Source organism: Ascaphus truei, chromosome 6 (assembly GCF_040206685.1).
Source record: "Ascaphus truei isolate aAscTru1 chromosome 6, aAscTru1.hap1, whole genome shotgun sequence".
Lineage (NCBI taxonomy): Eukaryota > Metazoa > Chordata > Amphibia > Anura > Ascaphidae > Ascaphus > Ascaphus truei.
Genome location: NC_134488.1, coordinates 118,052,712 through 118,072,870, shown reverse-complemented (window position 1 = coordinate 118,072,870; position 20,159 = coordinate 118,052,712). Strand labels below are relative to the sequence as shown.

Sequence of the window (20,159 nt, the reverse complement as noted above, 5' to 3'; positions counted from 1 at the left end):
AAATCCGAGCGGAATTACCAAAAAGGCACAAATGTGCGTTTTGCACAACTTATTTATTTATAAAATGTTTTTACCAGGAAGTAATACATTGAGAGTTACCTCTCGTTTTCAAGTATGTCCTGGGCACAGAGTTATGATGACAAATAATACATGGTTACAAATACATAGTTACATAAGTGAACAGGGTTAAACATTATATACAAGATTGCATGCACAGTTACAAATAATATATATTATAGGCATATGTAACAGTTACCGACCAGATTAAAATGTGAGACAGCATTAGTTTTGAAAGAACTTAACCTGGTGGTGGCTGTGAAAGTCTCCGGTAGACTGTTCCAGTTGTGGGGTGCACGGTAAGAGGAGGAGCGGACGGATACTTTGCTGAACCTTGGGACCATGAACAGTCTTTTGGAGTCAGATATCAGATGATAATTGCTGCATGTGGTAGGGGTGAGGAGCTTGTTCAGATAGGCGGGTAGCTTGCCAAGAAAGAATTTGAAGGCAAGACAGGAGAGATGAACTTTGCGCCTAGACTCAACGAGCAGAATTCTAGTTGCTCTGTTAAGTGCAAAATGCAAAAACTCTTCTAATAAAAAAAAAATCTCGCCTCCTTCAGAGTGGCGAGATTGTTTTTACATGTTCCATCCAGAGCCTGAAATATGGGTTTTGCTGAGAGAGAGCAACACCCATATCTCAGCAAAACCCACGTCGGACTCTACTTCATAAGCAAATACAATCCGGGCGTTCTAGCTGCTATACTGTCAGGTTTGTCACTTTTATAGATATGGTTTAAACTATGCAATTTACAATACAGATTTTTGGCTAGTTTTAATCCGCCAATTATGACCATGTCAAACCACGTGGTTTGGCAATGACAAACTCGCAGTTGCTAGAATATCCCCCCATGTGTGATATGGCTACTTTAACTTATTTTATGTTTTTCTGCAGAAGTGATTTAAAGAGCATTTGCAACTATCAATACATACTGATTATTGAAAGGGAGATATCAAGAATACAGATTTAAGCTATTCTGGATTGTATTCATTTTTATTCGGTGCCAACAGCAGGATTGCCAGGTGTCCAGTATTGAATCGAACTGTCCTGTATTTGGATACTCTGCCCAGTAAAATATGAGCGATAATACTGGACATGTATGTGTCCGGTATTACCCCTCTGGATATAGTGACCTGACCAGCTGGGGGGCCACAGGATTTCCCCGAGCGGGGCTGTTGTTAGGGGGATGGCCAGCTTCCTCCATCCTGATTGGCTGCTGCAGGGTAATGCAGCCAATCAGGAGGAAGTGTCAGGAGCCAGGGGGTGGGGCCAAGGAGAGAAGGAAACAGCATGGAGCGCAGAAAGGTGAGAGGGATGTGTGTGTGTGTGTCTTGAGCGCATCACACCTTTCACCATTGTGTCCAGTATTTTTGGAGAAGCCACCTGGCAACCCTAGCCACCAGTATATACAGCTGTATAAGCGAGAACAAATATTTAACTTTTTGGTATCCATTGGACACACACTGCTATTCTTCTTGAACTATAATTTCATAGTTTACAGAGAAAACACATTTGGGTTTACAACATTTTATGACCTAGAAGTGTCAGAACAGTCTGACAAAGCATTCAGAATAGGCTGAAAGGAGGGTCAGAACAAAAAGAAAACAGGATTTAGGTAAACCACGTTACAGGTTATGGGTGATATATCATGTATAACTTCTACATGAGACAACTGCTGAAGAAACAGGCAGTCCAGAGTTGTGTAACTTTAGGATGTTTACAAAGACACCAATGTGGGAAAGTCTTAAGTACAGTAACAATGGTAGTAAAGCACTAAAAAGCAGTAACTGCATTGTGTGGTAAGAACATTAATGGCTTAATATATAGACTGAGGGTGGACATTGCAATCCAAGCACCAATGTCAGACACCAGGACAACGCCTTCCATAGTATTAAACAGATAACACAATGTCACTTCCCAGCCCATGAGGTAGTCAGTAAGTTGCAGGAAGCACCTTGAGAGAACTGAGTGTGGAACATTTATCCATGTGTAACGGGTGTTCCCCCCCCCCCAATCGCAGATATGGTGTGGGTGCGGAGAACATACGGTGTTACCAGGTGTGGTGCGTATACCTGCAGGCTCACAGGAGGCCTGAGCCTCCGCTAGTGAGAGCCTGGGGTGAATCCTCTGGAACGTTCTTGGTTTCAGCGCCTCCACCTATGTAGGATTCTATGGGAATGTAGAATGACCCTAACATAGGAACCCACTCAGAAACCAGATACACCAGTATCATGTATAACAGGTTTACTGAATGAACAAAGAATACTATAACATCATACTTATACTTTATAACATCACCACGTTATAACATCCCCACACGGTGCCCACAGCCCAACCCCTTTGTCCCGTGGTCAGCGCTGCCACTATGTGAGAGATAATGTTATGATCTGTTGGTGCACTTATAGAGTACCTGCCGAGTGCTGCTGCACTCGGCCTGCAAGGAACTTCACAAAGGGTCTGTCGTTCTGGGATCCCGTCTGATCCGGTCCGGTGAATCCTTGCTTGGGGTCCGCCAGGGGCGGTCCCACCCTGAAAATAGTCTTTCTCTCTGGGCGTAGACTTGAGCCCAAGTCTCCTTTCAGCAGGAACGCAGCGTCCACTGTGTCCCTGTCTATCACTGGCACTATGTGACACACGCTATACTACAGGCCGTCCCTACAGTACAGCAACCTGTAATGGCTTTGGGGAAAACTCCTAGGGCCTATGGGGTAGCCTATCTTATGCAGGGGTCCCTGACCCCCTGCACCCACACTACCTCCTCCCGTACTACCCAAGTCCCCTCTACCTCACTATTAACTAACTGATCCCAGCGCCTGCAGCAACAAGCTGTGACCCACTGGATGCTTGCAGCCAACGTGCTGCACAACACTGTGCCTGCCTGTCAGACCTCACGGCACTGACAGCCATGACCCTGACAAGACAGCACACTGACACTAAGGGCAGCGTCCCTATCTCGGGCCGTCCCTTATAATTACCCACTAACTGGTGGGGAGTTGGGGCCTACCTGGGGCTTGGGGTTTCTCTGGCCTAGTACAGCAGAGCCCTGCTCTGTGTACACTACCTTCCCCAATCTCTTCCTGGATCCAACTGACAAAAACCGTCTGCACACAACATTGTTGCAACTTTGCAGCATGAGAATCTGCCAGCTCTATTGGCTTCAATGCTGCCTGTCACCAGGGTGAAAGTGCAGTCCCCAGAGGCTGCTGGGAATTGTAGTCCTTGGCACAGCTCTTTCCTATTGGGACTGCGTGCGCGATCTTTACTGCGCATGTGCGACGCTCTAATGGCCGCCGCTACGCTTAACTGCGCCACCTCCCAGAGCTCCGGCACACTGGCGATAGCCACCGCTACCCTGGCCAACCTCTGCGCATTGCGCGAACCTCGCGCCGCAACCAAGATGGTGGTGCCCGCCGGGAGAAGCCGCCGTCCCCTTCCCCCACTGCCACAGGTGTAAGGCAGGGGGCAAAGGAATAGTGGTGTGAAGATGGTCAGCGCGAACCTCGTGGACCTCACGAATATGGTGAATCCGGATGAAGTATCAAGGGAAGAATAAATGAGAATAAAACACAATATTAGTGTATAGTGTCCCCATGTGGGGGATGGGGGGAATGGGGGGTGGGGGGGAGGGAAGGGGGAGTTGTGGGGTGAGGGAGGAGTGGACGATGGAAGGATTGATAGTGGGTTCCCACTAACTAATCACAGAATACATAGAGTATATGGATCCAGTGACTCACACGGGCTGGTGTGGTGTCTCTCCCTCAACGCTGACTGGAGTGGGTTAATACAGACTCATATACTGGAGTCTCAATATACATAAAACTCACACGGCCTGATGTGAGTCCTTGCCCTCAGAGGGTGATGTCCTGTATAGATGGTGTTTTGTTGTTGCAGCAGAGTTGTCCCCCAATGGGTGTGGTGTGTGGGTGTCTCCTCTCCCCGTATCCCAAATGACCAAAAAAAAGGAAGGTGTGCAAACCAAAATAAATTGAAGGTCTTTAATGGGTTAACAGTGAAGACATGAGCATACACTATGCATACATGTTGTGGTGCTTTAAAAGGTATAAAACAATATATGACACAATGACACAAACGCGTAGTTCCCTGCCGGAGCTCATTGACAGAGGGACCCAGCACACTGCAAGACATCCGGTACAGATCTCCCTTTCCGGTTCCGCTGCCGGACGCGCCAGTGGGAGCAAGAACGGAGGAGGAAATCGTGCAGGAGTGTTTCGAGCGGTTGATGCTGGGCAAGTAAATTCGTTTAGTGTGAGTGTCTATTTTTTGTGTTTGCTTCAGTGCATCATCTACTGTCCAGTTCATTGTGTCATATATTGTTTTATACCTTTTAAAGCACCACAACATGTATGCATAGTGTATGCTCATGTCTTCACTGTTAACCCATTAAAGACCTTCAATTTATTTTGGTTTGCACACCTTCCGTTTTTTTGGTCATTTGGGATACGGGGAGAGGAGACACCCACACACCACACCCATTGGGGGACAACTCTGCTGCAACAACAAAACACCATCTATACAGGACATCACCCTCTGAGGGCAAGGACTCACATCAGGCCGTGTGAGTTTTATGTATATTGAGACTCCAGTATATGAGTCTGTATTAACCCACTCCAGTCAGCGTTGAGGGAGAGACACCACACAAGCCCGTGTGAGTCACTGGATCCATATACTCTATGATTAGTTAGTGGGAACCCACTATCAATCCTTCCATCGTCCACTCCTCCCTCACCCCACAACTCCCCCTTCCCACCCCCCCCCCCCCACCCCCCATTCCCCCCATCCCCCACATGGGGACACTATACACTAATATTGTGTTTTATTCTCATTTATTCTTCCCTTGATACTTCATCCGGATTCACCATATTCGTGAGGTCCACGAGGTTCGCGCTGACCATCTTCACACCACTATTGCCACGCTGAGAAGGACACGGGATTCCCTTCTCCAAGGTCAAGCAGCAACCACAAAAACCAGCAAAAAGGGCCAGTATATGTTTTTCTATATACTCTTTTGCACCACAAACACAAAACCATATTTGTATATTTTATTATTTTTAACAGAGTAAGGCGTTACAACAACTTTTTAAGCCACGAAATCTAGGGAGCGCCCCAGTCCAAATATCCTCTAGGGGGCAAAGGAAGATCAGGGGAACCGGGGGTGACCCCCTTACACATGTAATCGTAGAGAGAATATTCATCGATGTGAAAAGAATGTAAAACAAATATAATCAGTGCGCTTCTCCATGTAAAGAGCATGCAGCTAGTGAAGGAAATGGCCATACAAATGAGCAAAACAGAAAGTGAATCCCTGCGCTTCTCCCATAGGGATAGCAATCAATGGGGAATATATATATATATGTATGGTGTAAATACCTATAAGAAAAAAGGAGACTTTTGGTATACATCCTTTGATCAAATAATGCCAAGCCTGCTAACCACGTCAAGGTAAGTCTCTTTAGCAGGTCCCGACTTTAATCCTTTGCAGCACGCTCCTAGAGGGCAACACTACTATGGTGTAATTGAATATATTTAGCCAATCACCTGCAACTGCTTATTGAGCAGTTTGTGGCAGGCCAGCCCCTCCTCTTCTAGGTATATAATCTCCTAGCAAGGTCCCCTTATTCCACTTCACTTACATGTGAGTATCTGTACTGGTATATACCAGTTTTTAATTGCACTAGGTTATACAAGCATATGCTTTGATATTTTAACCCTTTCTGGGCTTATTTCACATAACACTAGTATGTATTTAGCGTAGGGACCTGCTAAAGAGACTTACCTTGACGTGGTTAGCAGGCTTGGCATTATTTGATCAAAAGATGTATACCAAAAGTCTCCTTTTTTCTTATAGGTATTTACACCATACATATATATATTCCCCATTGATTGCTATCCCTATGGGAGAAGCGCAGGGATTCACTTTCTGTTTTGCACAGATGTGAAAAGAATGCAGTGCACTGGAATCTTTTTACCTCAGTGGATAATCTCTCTATGATTACCATGATCATCACAGCAGGAAGCACGCCAATGGAGTTTTACACCACTAAACCGTGAGTACTCTCTCCCCTGATCTCCTTTTACTTACAGGATTAACTCTCGGGATTGAACATTGACCGATGGTCAAGCTGATTATTTCCTCCAGGATCGGTTCGTTCGAGGAGAGGGGATCCGCGCTACCTGTCTTCACTGGCTGGGTTTATTGCGGTTTCCCCAGGACTCCTTACCCTTACATAGGAGGCATCCACTGATTATAATGCAGAGTCTCCGGCCCTTGGTGGTGATTATAATAATATTCTCCATAAGGTTTTCAACTACAGACAGTCCTCGGTTATCCGACACAATGCGTTACTCAAAATGGCGTTGGATAGCGAAACGTTGTAAAGCGAAACACGTTTTCCCATAGGAACACTGTTTAAATGAAAGGTTCCGTTCCTGAAGGCATTTTTAATGCTAAAATACACAAAATATTTTACGCAGACAATAAGATATGCAACACACACATAAATTATATAGTGCATATACTGTATTATATATATAATATTACATAATATATAATATAAAAATATAATATATAATATAGTATAATACTGTATATATTATATACACAAACAACTTTGCAAGGCGTTGTAAGAGCGTTGGATAAGCCGTTTTGTAAATATGAACATAGGTATGCATTGCATAGCGTTGGATAGGCCATTCGTTGTAAAACGAAGCCTTGTAAAACGAGGACTGCTTGTACAAAGTGTTTTATACATACTGGAAAGAGAAGAAATACTTCTCCACATAGGCTCTGTGGTACTGTTGCTAGACATTCTCACTCTATTTCTGGAATGTATCCATATTTCTGCCGCGGCTGTGGCCAACCTGACTGGGAGTTGGATCCAGACTTTACCTATCTCACTGTCAAAGGGCCACAATAAGATGAAAAATGTAATTAATACACAGAGCGTAACCTGACCGTGTCAGTGTATAGTGCCATCAGGTTATGCACTGTGTCAGTGTGTAGTGCCTTCTGGTTACATACAGTGAGTTCTCGCTTACCGACGTCCCGGTTTCCGACGGATACCTTATCCGACGCTGCATAATGCAGTCCGCCAGACACATTATCCAATGCCGGACCCGCTTATCCAACAGTCACTGTCATCAATTAACATGGACCCGCAATCCGACAGTCCATTAACCGACGGCGGTTTGCGGGACACATTCCGTCAGATAAGAGAGGACAGCTTGTACTCTGTGTCAGAGTGTAGTTCAAACAAGTTATACTCATCGTCAGTATATAGTGCAGAGTATTACTTCACGGCACTGACAGAGTATGTAGCCTGCGGCACTACACAATGACACAGGACATAACCTGACCCAGAGTACAAGTGGGGGAAAGGGGAAGGGAGGAGAGAGGTTTATGCATGGGGACGATGGGGAAGAGAGGGTGACACGTGGAGGGAGTGAAAGATGGAGAGGGGAGGGGGAGAGGGTATGATGCATGAGGAGCGGAGGTGACATAGGGAGATGGAGCAGTGGGGGACAAAGGGAGGATGGTGCAGTTGGGGGGTGACAGGAGGGAGGAGGAGGGCAGTGGGGTGACTGTCCTTACATTGCTCTTCCATTCTCCACAACCAGCACCCCATGGAGCTCTCAGCAGACAGGGTGTATACTCGCTGTACCCTGTGTTGCTTGGGAGCCCACAAGGGGTTGCAGGTTCATAAGAGCCTAGAAGATGCATCGGCTAGGAGGCACTCTGGCTTCTCCTCTTCCATGTCTCTACAGTATGGTGCCCCAAGTCCTGTTTTCTTTTTCTTCCTTTAGGGGCCACATACGAAGCACTGAAGGGCCACATACTGCCACAGGTTGGCCACCCTTGGTTTACACGTTGTACGATCAGTCATTTGATTTGGTGAGTGGTGTACTCACATCCCTCTTTTTCTTAATCCCACCCCCCACCAATATGCTTCTTTTTGTATATTTGTAACAGACACCTAATAAACGTGGATTCTGAGTGCCGTCGAGCTTTTCTCCTACTTCCAGAATTAATTAAAGCACTTACGTGGCACTATCTACCAGACTCTCAAGGTGTACATTGAATGAAGATATATATATATATATATATATTTTTTTTAAATCACATAGAGCAGCAGTCCATGATGTTAAAACCTCTAAAACAGAGCATCGTGCGCCCAGGGGAAAATGTTCTTTATTTATTGACGTTTCAGGGAAACTAAAATGTACGGGAATTCATGGCCTAAGTAGAATCTACATATGTCCCAAGCATTGGGAAATTCCAGTGAAATGGGCACCAACCATTAGAACACTGGCACATTTTGCACTAGCACTGACGACCTTAATGGATTGCAATAACTTTAGAAAACAAACAAGCTAGCAGGGCTAAGGGATCTTTATTTGATATACACTTGTATTTCAGTATTTATCAATGCAACATCTTAATCAACAGCCTTAGCCGGCATGCCATCCCTAAAGAATTGTACTATTTAGATTTATTTCTATTAATATTGCAATATGACATACAGTATATACAGTACAGTACATGCCTTATGTCAGATTAGTCCGGATTATAGCAGTTTTATTCTATGGTTCACCAAATATAACTGCAGTACTTCCAAACCCGTGGTTACAGAAACTGTAAGAAATCAATAGATTTCACTTTCAAAAAGGGGGATTGAATTGCTCTGTTCCCAAATTTAAAGTGAATAGTGGGGAATTCTTTATCACAAGGGAGCAATACCATCAATACATTATAGGGATATGAGAACATCTCAAACGTTGCTCTTAACAGTCTACATCCCTAGAGCCTTTAAATGACTATTCTGGTTTGATACTTTTCTTCTACCTATTGTACATTGTAATATATGTATCTGGTAGTAAATTAGCTTTCACTGTACATGTTAGTTGCAGTGAATACTTGCTCCTGTTGTGCACTAGCCTGCTGTTTTTATGAAAATGCTGTTATTGAAAAGGGAAGGGAAGTTCTCTTAGGGGTGATGGTGTTATCATCTGAGGAGTAGTGCTAGAATATTTTTCTACCATTTCCAATGTTATTCTTAATTTACCATTTTGATCTTTCAATGATATGAGAAGCTCCTTTCAGCCACAGACTTCTGCGGATCAGTCTCAAAAAGGTAGATTTATTTTTTTAGTTTTTTTCGATCACTAAAAAGCAACAGACAGATTAAAAATCCCAACACATTTGCGGATTCCGAACCATGAAATACGGGTTTTGCTGGAGACAGAGAGCCCCAAGCACAAAGGATTTTTCATAAGAACTATACTGACAAACCTAGGGCACCTTGTGAGTTAGGGGTACTGGATCAGAACCCACAGTTTCTGCTATTCTAGACTAATTTTCCAGACTGGACATTTACATTTTTTCTCCTACACATTTTAAAATGCTGGTCCTATTTTACTGCATAGACAACAGGGAGTACTGGTAAACGCTACTCTTTAACCTCTCAGATACAAGTATATATCATATTTGCCCGACTACAGGTCAACCCTGAATATAAGGCGACCCCTTGATTCCAGCCTCTGCTAACGGTAAAAAAAATGTAATATTCCACCTGCTGTGTTGCTGCGTTAGTTTGGGTCCCCGCTGGCGCTGACTGCACTCATGCTTGAGAGCAGTGACGTCACCAACTCTCCAAGCATGAGCGCAGGGTGTCCTGTCTATTTTGCAAGCGCGAGAGAGAGGGCATGTTGAGCGCGCTTCAAACTCAGGTTTTTTTGTCTCCCCAATCGCTGGGCTTGGGAGAGCATGTGCGTCTGCGCCGCGTGAACAGGGACGTCAACATAAATATTCAAAGAAATAAAAGCGGCAATCGCCGCACGCACAGCACGTTCGGCGCTAGCGTGGACGCAGCCTAAGGCTGAGTCCCCGCTGGCGCAGAGCGCACTCATGCTTAGAGCATGAGCGCCGGGTGTCCTGCAACTTGCGCACGTGCGCGCGGGGGGTGGGGTGGCGCAATTGCGGCTCCCTGAGCAAGCGGGAAAGTTTAAAAATTTTATTTACAAAAGCGCCGAGCGTGTGTGCCCGGTGAGCCGGAACTTGCATATATATATATATGCAAGTAACCGCGCCAAGCAACACCCGCTCAGCGCCAGCGGGGACTCAGCCTAAGGCCTCGTCCATGGTTGCTGCTTGCTGGCGGAGGCACGCTGAGGCGCGCTCCCGCTCAGCACTGAGCCCCTACAACCGCAATTAGAGCAGCTTTAGTAGGGGCTCACCTGCGCTTCCGCAAGCGCGCGGAAGCGTAGGTCTTACCAGAATTTTAAATGTCCCCGCTTGCGGCGCGCAGGGCCGGTCACGTGAGCGGTTCGCCCAATGAGGCGAACCAGCTCCGTGACGTCACTGGCCCGCCCCCGGACCATGCTCTGACTAAGGCCAGGGAAAGCACCCGCTTTCCCTGAGCCTCAGCGCGCCTCAGCACGCCAGCAGGTAACATGGCCGAGGCCTAACACAGGATTCAAAGGAGCTTCAATCCTGTATAAACTATTAACACAGTAGCGCTCGCACATGCACAAGCGGCTACTTTGTAGCTGCCTTACTGAGGAGCAACAAAATATGCGGAGTTCGATTGTAAGGCGAGTATAGACATTTCAATGTAACTTTATTGAAAAAAAGCTGGTCAGTCAAGGGACCCGGCCCCCATTCCGTTAACCCTACAGTTTATAGTCTGCACTTCTGCCCGGACCCTCCTTCTGCAGGACAATCGACAAGAAGAGCCCTGACCTTTGCTGGCCAGCGCCCATCTATCCCTTGCTTCCCCAGGCCCTTAACTGGGCCCTCCTATGGACCGACCATCATTCTTCCAGCAGGCCCATGCAAGGGCCCCAGGTAAACCCACGTGCTTCTGTCTACTATGCTCCCTGTCCCTCAGGCCATTACCCTGTTATACCCCCACCATGCCCATTACCCCCCTGACGCTTCCTCATGTGATCATGTATGGAAGGACAGGTACTGTATGTATCTGGCAACGTTCACCGTTGCTCATGTTTGAGCAGTGACTTAATGAACACACTTTGTGTTTGTCACAGCTACAAGTTCTTTGCAAATGTGTTGCCTAATGAAACTAGTCAGTGAATAGATGCAAAAAGCACAGATGAGTCTTGAATAGTTAATTTTTATTAAGCTGCCTTAAGTAACACAAAAATACTGCTATTGCATCTTACGTTTAAGCACACTCCATTTTAAGAAGCATTTTTCAGCTACCGATCATACATTACCCCGAATTTACATTCCTATTAATTACGTTACTCAGAAGAGCAATCCTAAGCATTTTTCATAATAGCCAACATATTTGTACCGTACCTTTTTCAAACATCACTGCACTGCTGTATTTCGGTAGTAACAGTTCTGATTCAATGACAACGGCATTGCTTTGCTGCGTGTAAGAATTTGGATGATTTTAGCAATCTGGCCCATTTGTCTTTGTAACAAATGCAGCATAAAGAAGATTGCTGTTCATTCTTCACTGAAACGCAAGTCTCTGCCTCTGCATTATGAAACGAATGCTTCACAGCAGACAGATTTTAAACGTAGCCTAAGTCCCACTGGCATGTCATTAAGTACCTGATCGTAGAGTCCAGAGAAAGCTAATCCATAGAATAAGCTATAGACACACTTAATGTTCACTATATCGTAGGAGTTGTTACATTTGTCCTGGTTGTTTGGAATGCACTATTTAGGTAAACACTGCTGGGAATATAACCCATACAGATGGCAAAACACTAGTTTTGTTGACTCAAAGCCCGTTCAGAAAAAGAAATTAGGTGGAGGCGCAATAACAGGTGGAATCAACTTTATATTCACCTTTGGTGTCTGATAAAAATGTTAATGATACATATAAAATGCACTGCAGGTGCACGGACAAGAATTAAAACATAAATGAATGTTATGAGTGATATTGCGATATATCACATAGACTAAACTGGTAAAAGTGTGTAATGATCAGAGATTGCCTGTAAGTGAGGTTGCTGTCTTGATTGCTGCTGGCTGTCAGCTCCTGCGTGATCCTTCCTCTCTGGGGTTAACACCGGACAGTTCCTGCTACAGAGCTGGATCGGGCGCATGCACTGCTGGGACTCACTGCCTCCGTGAGTGGGCGGGGGCCGTGGGTCTCCTTGGCGTGCGCCGTCAGATGAAAACGTCCTGGATGTTTCTAAATTACCCCCCCCCCCCTGTTCCTCTTCAGAATCACCGGATTATAGCATGGATAGGTAGCAGGCTGATCAGCCTGCTCTGCAGCGGATAGCAAGATATTCCTCCCACAGCTCTCACAGCTTGCTCTGTATTCACTCCACACAATGCTGGCTCCTCCTACGCGTTTCCCCACGTGATGTGGCTTCGTCAGGGATAGTTTGTGTTTACACATTAGATCAATATTTCAGATCACCATTTATCTGTTCTGTTTGTTGGTTGATCATTTATCACACATATACCTCAGAGTATCCCCCCCCATTAACTTTCCCCTCCCTGTTTTTAGAACATCCCATAGTCTGTGTAAACACCCGCGCACCCTCACTGCACCCGTGAGGGTGCAACTTTCTCCTCAAAGCCCGTTCAGTTGCCGTTATACCCGGGCCTGTGGTTCCTAATTTCTTCTCCTTGTTGCCCCTGTTTCTGACAATGGGGAATAAGTAACTGGCAGGTGGGTTCGATGGCCCAGTTGTTCAAGCTAACGTTTGCAATCTCACCCCTGTATTTTACAGTCTGCTACATAAAGATTAACAACACAGACACCCTTGCTCAGCTAGTGTACAATATATCAATGTATGGATGGGAGGTGCTCAAAAGATATATTGTCACTAGCCAAAAACCTTAGAAAACAGAAAGAAATCACTGTAGGTACAAAAAAAGTTTCCTGGTTGAAGAGTGAATTATTTAACTTTTAATAAGGAACTAATTTACACCAAGCAATCACACTAACACTGGGTCATATTTTTACTTTATTTTGGCCAACATGTGCTCTAAATGTGCCATATTTTTTAAGTTCCTTATTAAAAGTTAAGTGTTCAATAACACACAACTGAACATGGCATCTGGGAGTTCTGATGCCATCTACAGAGATGTCTTCCTCTTTTCTAAGTTTTTGTCTGATACATAATGATAGATTAATAGACTACCAATGTATCTTACCCTTTCAATGTAATTGAGAACCCTTCCCTTGTGTCCACTACTACTGCAATAACTAAAAAGAAGAGGGTTCCATTGACTGGAGGTGTCAAAAAAAGGAATTTTCCTGTGCTCACATTTTGTTAAAAACTAGAAATCACCCCCCACCTCACATCTTATTTAGGTAATTTACTATAGCTTGGACATTAGATATTTAAGCTCTTACATTATGCAACCGTGAAGATGCCACTTAGATTGTAAGCTCTTTGAGACAGTACTTCCCTGTCTGTTGTCATTCACACTTATCCTCATTGTTTCTGCTTTATTTACCTTGACTTGTCATTTCGTAAAGCACTGTGTAAACTGTGGTACTATATGCATACTATCATACACACAAGTTGTACATACACACTACGGGTCTCCAAACATTTCTGCCGTTGCCACTGAAAGCAGAGTATTTGTGAATATTAATATGGGATGTTTTACGAACACAAAGAAATTGATCATTTGGGTTAAATGGGTTTTTTCTACAACATGTTATCTTTCAAAAAAGGCACTTCAGAATGCTGACTAGCATAGCATAATTTTTAAACTAACATGGCAATTATTTTAATAAAAATGGGCATTAATGTTCTGTTAACCACAAAAACACTGTTCTTTTGTGCAAAATTGGCTTGCTCTTTAGTAGTGAATTTATACTGTTTTCAATACTAAATCTTATAACAAAGGAGTCGTGTGGTTGCAGCTTTTGATCAAAAAAATAATTTAAACCTGCTAACCACATCAACGCAAACTCCATTTAAGCAGGTACCCACACTGAATGAATAATAGTTCTTATTGTCTTGTGCACTAGACATCTTTACTATTACAAGAGAAGATAGCAAGCAAGGATCAAACAATGGAATGTGAAATATGTGAAAGTGTCTAAAGGATTAAATGAATTAAGCATTTATACTTTCTGCGATTCAGTGCAATTAAACCTGCAATTTCCAATAGCATTCTGAAGGAATAATTGGGAGTGCACAAGTACCGTAGTGAAAGGTAATACAATGTTGTGTAACACTTCTCTTGTTTATGTCAGTCTCCGACACTCACAACCGTCTCATGTAGAGAGAGAACGTCAGACAACCACATTGTACTGTATAAGTGTGTTTTATACCTATTTGCTAATTGGAGAATTGGCAAGGAGCGGAAACCTAAAAGGAGGGGCCAAACATCTCCAAAAAAACAATTTAGCAAAACAGAACTAGGTGTGCTCAAAATCTACTCATGTAACAAACTACATCAGTAATACTATACATATTTCGATGCCTTAGGAGTGCTGCTAGGGAAAGATAATTGGCAATACATTTATGGAAAACAAATACAAGGACCATGTTCAAATTGGCTTGCAATTTATTAGTGAAATTATACATTTTTGATCCTGTCTTTTAAATAAAAGAGTCATTAGATTGCATCGTTTGATCAAAAATGATTTAGGCCTGCTAACCACATCAAGGTAAACTCTAGTTAAACAGGTACCCACACTAAATGCATAGTTACATAGTTACATAGTAGTAAGGGTGAAAAAAAGCATAAGTCCATCAAGTTCAACCTATGCTAAATTTAGACGACAGATACTTTATCCTATATTAGTACTAAGAGTATATTGATCCAGAGGAAGGCAAACAAAACCACACTGAACATTATCTAATTATATCTCATAAGGGGAAAAATAAATTCCTTCCTGGTTACAATAATTGGCAATCAGATTGCTCCCTGGATCAACATCCTTCACATGTTTACTTATTTGGTATATCCCTGTATACCTTTAAAAAAAAAAAGATGTTGAACCTTTTTTTGAACAAATCTATTGTATCTGCCATCACAGTCTCCATGGGTAATGAATTACACATTTTAACTGCCCTTACCGTAAAGAACCCTTTTCTTTGTTGCTGGTGAAATCTCCTTTCCTCCAACCTTAAGGGATGACCCTGTGTCCTTTGTACTGCTCTTGGGAAGAATAGTTCTTTTGATAGCTCTTTATTTTGACCCCGAATATATTTGTATATAGTTATCATATCCCCTCTTAGACACCTCTTTTCTACATAATATGTATTATTGTCTTGTGGACTGTTAGTGTACTGTTGTTTATTTCTGTATGTAATAAATTTGCAACACACTTTAAAGTCTCTTTTTTTATATAGAAAATGATCGTTCAACCAAATTTGCAAAAAACATTTTTTTCAATAATAATCATTTAAAAAAAAAGCAAAACTTAAACATTTTTTACAACCAAACAGTAAAGAGTTTTGGCACCAAAACATCGGCCACCCTCATCATTAATGTTAATTTAAGTAAATGGCCATTACTGCTTGTTGTTTATCCCTATAAATCTTGTCATGTTTTTTTAATGATCATATTTAATTGGCAGAGAATAATGATGCATATTTGAGTCATTTCAAGAAGAGATGGAAGAAACTAAACAGGTTACAGTCAGAACGTTCCCTAAATATAAGAAAAAGGATTTGCAGGATGGCTCAGAAATTCTATCACAGGAAGATTGTTTTCTGAGGAAGTGTAGTGACTAGGAGAGTGACACATTCAAAATGACTTGTTTTTCTCCTGAGTTTGTCACAGATGACAATCTTGTCAATTGATTTAAGGATGTATCTTCATCATATCCAAGCTTTTTAGGTGGAAGAAGCAATCTTACAGCCGGCTGAATTTGGTCTGCTAATCTTTGCTTCGGTTTTCCTTTCTGTACAGCCTCCTATCCCGTTCTGTGGACTAGCCCAAATCAATTTTAACAGCTGTGAAACAACTAATAATTAATTAGTTAATTAATAACTAGTTCAACCTTGGTAATTCACCATGGTTACATCCATAGAACACATCTGATTCTATATATCGATCAAGCAGCTTTTTCAGCATTTTCACACAATCTGCCCAAAGGTACCAAACTGTTGAAGATTTAGCTTGGGGAAAAAGACATGTTGTATAAGTTATACATCCAGCTGGGAACAACAGAAGCAGAGGTGAGTTTCCTTATCTCGCGTGATGCCCAGTAGTTACAGTAAGTGAATGGTAGTGATTTTCTTTCTGCTGACGCCTCTGCTAACATATTTTCTAAAGCAAACCCAACTGGAAGGTGGTATTGCGCCGATCATTAAAGCAGCAATCCCACATACTTCATATTTTTCTTTCACTTTTTTTTTAAACTCTGGGTATCCCCAGAGCTTCACCACATTACTTTTAGCTCTGGTTCTTAAGTTATTTACATTTTTTTTTTTTTCAAACTTTATTTTATTTGCAGTTTTCAATGGGATACAGAAAATAAAAAGGGGAACATTCAGGGCCTCACCTAGCAGTTTTCGCATTAAATAACATACGGGCCAATCTAGCCAATGTTTCAGTCAAATTTGAACCGTATTGATGGGGTTAAATTAACAACAACTATCACTAACACATTTAAAGACTAAACAAACCAGACAAATGCTTAGGGGAAGGGGAGGAGGAGCGGAGGGGGGGGTTGGACTCCATCAGCTTTAGGTTATTAACATGTCTGTTCTCCAGTACCGATATTCTATAAGAAATGCTCATTGGTCCAGGCTTAGTGAGCACAACCTCGGGGGGGAATGCTTGTTCCTCTCTATATAAAGGATAAGTCTCTATTGACTCCTTGTCCCACTTCTCCCGCAAACCAGGGATCCCAGATTTGGGAAAACGTAAGCAAGCTCCCTCTCAGGAATGCAGTGAGTTTCTCCATAACAGGATATGCCATATTTTACGTTTAGCCATGGTCAGAGAGGGAGCCTCCTGTTTTTTCCAGGACGCCACGATACAGCATCTTGCGGCTGACATGATCTGGGCAATCAACTTGGCTGAGGCTCGCGGTAAATCTGGAATTGGTCTTCCCAGGCGGGCAACCCATGGATCGGGTCTCAATTTAACATTTAACAACCTATTGATAAGTTGGAAGACGAGCTTCCATAGGGGGACCAGTTTTGGGCATCTACATCAAATATGTAACATCGAACCGTTTTGTCCGCATCCTCTAAACCAGGATGGTGATTGAGAGTTAAATATTGTGTGGAGCCTAGCCAGTGTCATATACCAGCGAAATAGTAATTTGTAGGAGTTGTCTTTTACCACAGTGCATATCGAGATTTTTGCAGCAGCTTCCCATATATCTGCCCAGTCTTAGTCTTCGAGGACCTCTCCTTGTTCTTCCTCCTATTTCAGCATATAGAGACATTTTCCACCTGCATCAGAGGTAATTAGAATATGGTACAGGGTGGATATCATACCTTTCTCCAGAGCTCGATGTCTATAAAGTGTTTACAAATAAGTGGAGGCAGGGGATCATAAGGGAAAGCTGTTGTGAGTTTGAATTTAAATTTCAGAGTTACAAAGTGTTAGAGAGTGTCTAATCACTGGGTGGGATAGGGTGTTTGGCGGCCTATTGGATTTGGTTAGCCATTAAAAGGTTTTGATGTCCGCTGGTTTGGACACAGCGTTCTCTATATCTATCCATCATTTGGATTGCGGATCCGAGTTCCATAGTAGTAGCTGACTTAGCTGGGAGAAAAGATGGTTACATAGTGAGTTACGTGAATACTCCACACTGGTTATTGTTAACAAGGGGTTATCTTATGGTTGCAGTTAATTTGCCCAGGAGACGCTTAATACCACATAGCGGTTCTTTCCTCATACTGAGTCTATCCCCTCAGTTGACATCCCTATTACCTCCTATCACAGTGCCTTTAACCCTTTTTCTTTGCCATGGCATATATGGACTTTATATACACACTCTGATGCAGCTTCTTCCTAGAGCTAACAGCCGGTTCATTTAGTTGACTTAGCTGGGAGGCCTGATAGTATTTCAGAAGATTGCGGAGGGCTAACCCCCCGACCCTGTGGGCATATATAGTACCGCTCTCTTGACTCTTGGACGTTTTTTGTTCCATACAAACTTGGTAATGCAGGATTGGAGATCCACAAGATCTTAAGTAGTATCTTAATGGGGAAGGTGCGTAAAAAATACAATATGCTTGGAAGGAGATTAATTTTAATACATATTATTTTGCCAATCCATGAGATATTGTATTTGTTCCAGGATTCCAAATCTTTCTTCAGATTTTTAATTAGTTTCGGATAATTACATTTGTATATGGTTTAATATGATTTTGTAACATTAATTCTGAGACAGGGGATAAAATGCGTTTGCCATGAGAAATCAAATTAAGTTTGAGAATCTTGACGGTGTCACTGGGCATGTTCACGCCAATGCCAGGGATTTAGTGTGATTGATTTTAAAGCCCGATCCTTTGCCAAAGTCATCAAGAGATTGGTAGAGGTTCGGGATGGATATTAAGGGGCATGTTAGGGTCAAAAACACATCGTCTGCAAATAGGGAAATTTTGTAATTAACTTTACCTACGATTATCCCTGAGATGTTGGGATTTAGTCTAATAGTGGCTGCCAGAGGCTCTATTGAGATTGCAAACAGTAGAGGGGATAAGAGACAGCCCTGTCTAGTGCCATTCGTTATTTGGATTTTATCAGAGACACGGCCGGCACATTTAACTCTAGCTGAAGGGTGTTTGTAGAGATCCCTTTTATTAATATAGTTCAAGTGCAATTTGTTTCACACATTAGAACTGTACCTCATGGTCTTATGTACTGTAGCATGAGGTTAAAAAAAAGTATGCTGCCAAGAGATCCTAAAGCTAGGTCACCAGCAGGGCGGCAGACAGATTTCCTGGGGCCCAGGACCAGAGTTACGTCCGGGCCCCCCCAACCATCCCTAGACACCCCTGCCCTCCTCATTTCACACCTCACGAGCTCCCTCTATTTCCCACCCTCTTCCCATGTATTTCTCTCCCCACTGTGTCACTCCCTCTTCCTCACTCACCCCCCCTCCCGCCACGCATATATATCTCTCCCCTGCATCTCACTTACTCACTCTTTTCCTCACTCCGTCCCCCCTTCCTCTCCTCTCACTCACCCCCACCTTCCAGCATTTACCCCACTCTCACTCAATCCCCCTGAATACACAGTAAAAATCCCCCCACTCCTCCAATACACAGTAAAAATCCCCCACTCCCCCAATACACAGTAAAAATCCCCCACTCCCCCAATACATATTTAAAAAAAACAAGTAAATATAAAAAATAAAAAAATACATACTGATATTATAAAAATAGACATACCTTGCTGATGGTCAGGCCGAGCCAAGTGACTGCTGGGGGGAGGCGGGGTGGGCCGAGGATGCCAGTAGGGCCTGGGGTAGGGGTCTGAGGATCTGGAGGCATAGGGCCCGGGTGGCTTTCAGTACCTGGGGTGGGGACTGAGGATCCTGGCTGAGGAGGCCATGTTAAGGCTCGAGTGCCACTACAGCCTGCTGCAGACGACCCGCGGAGGGTGCCGGTAAGGGGGGGTTTGGGGGAAGGATGCCAGTATGGCCTGGGGAGGGGGGCTGAGGATCCGGAGGCTTAGGGCCCAGGTAGCTTTGAGGGAGGAAGACACGTGGGAGGTCCAGCAGGCTGAAGCACACCACTACCGGGTGGCAGCAGAGGAGCCTGACACTTCAGAGACAAACAGAGTATACTGTACACACACACACAACATTACAGGGTGATACAGTCAGACAACAATATTTACGTGCGTGTGTATTTTGAATAAACAGCTACACAGCCGGGAACATTCAAACATGTTTCTCCCGTCTGTGCAGTTGTTTGCATAGCCTAGCCTCCTGGCAGCTACTTCTTTTTCCTGGGCCTTTCCAGTGTCAGTCCTGTTAGTGCAGACAGTGGAAAAGTTAATTCCTTCTGTAGGCCTGTGTGTGTTTTACAGCCTTGGATGATGTAATCAGTGGGTCTAGCAACTTCTGAGGATGTCAATCTGAGGGGTGGATATTGATTGGAACACACCCTCTATGTGAGGGCCTATCAGTATCCAGCTCTGGCTTGTTATGAGTCAG

The 20,159-nt window shown here is 43.6% G+C and overlaps 1 long non-coding RNA gene across 1 annotated transcript in view; it reads left to right on the top strand.

Moving 5' to 3' along the window:
* Positions 1-20,159, top strand: part of LOC142496555 (uncharacterized) — a 132,016-nt gene that overhangs the window by 107,801 nt on the left and 4,056 nt on the right. The window contains exon 2 of the long non-coding RNA XR_012802055.1: positions 7,879-7,966. This is a non-coding gene — a long non-coding RNA (uncharacterized LOC142496555). The remainder of the gene's footprint in view (positions 1-7,878; positions 7,967-20,159) is intronic.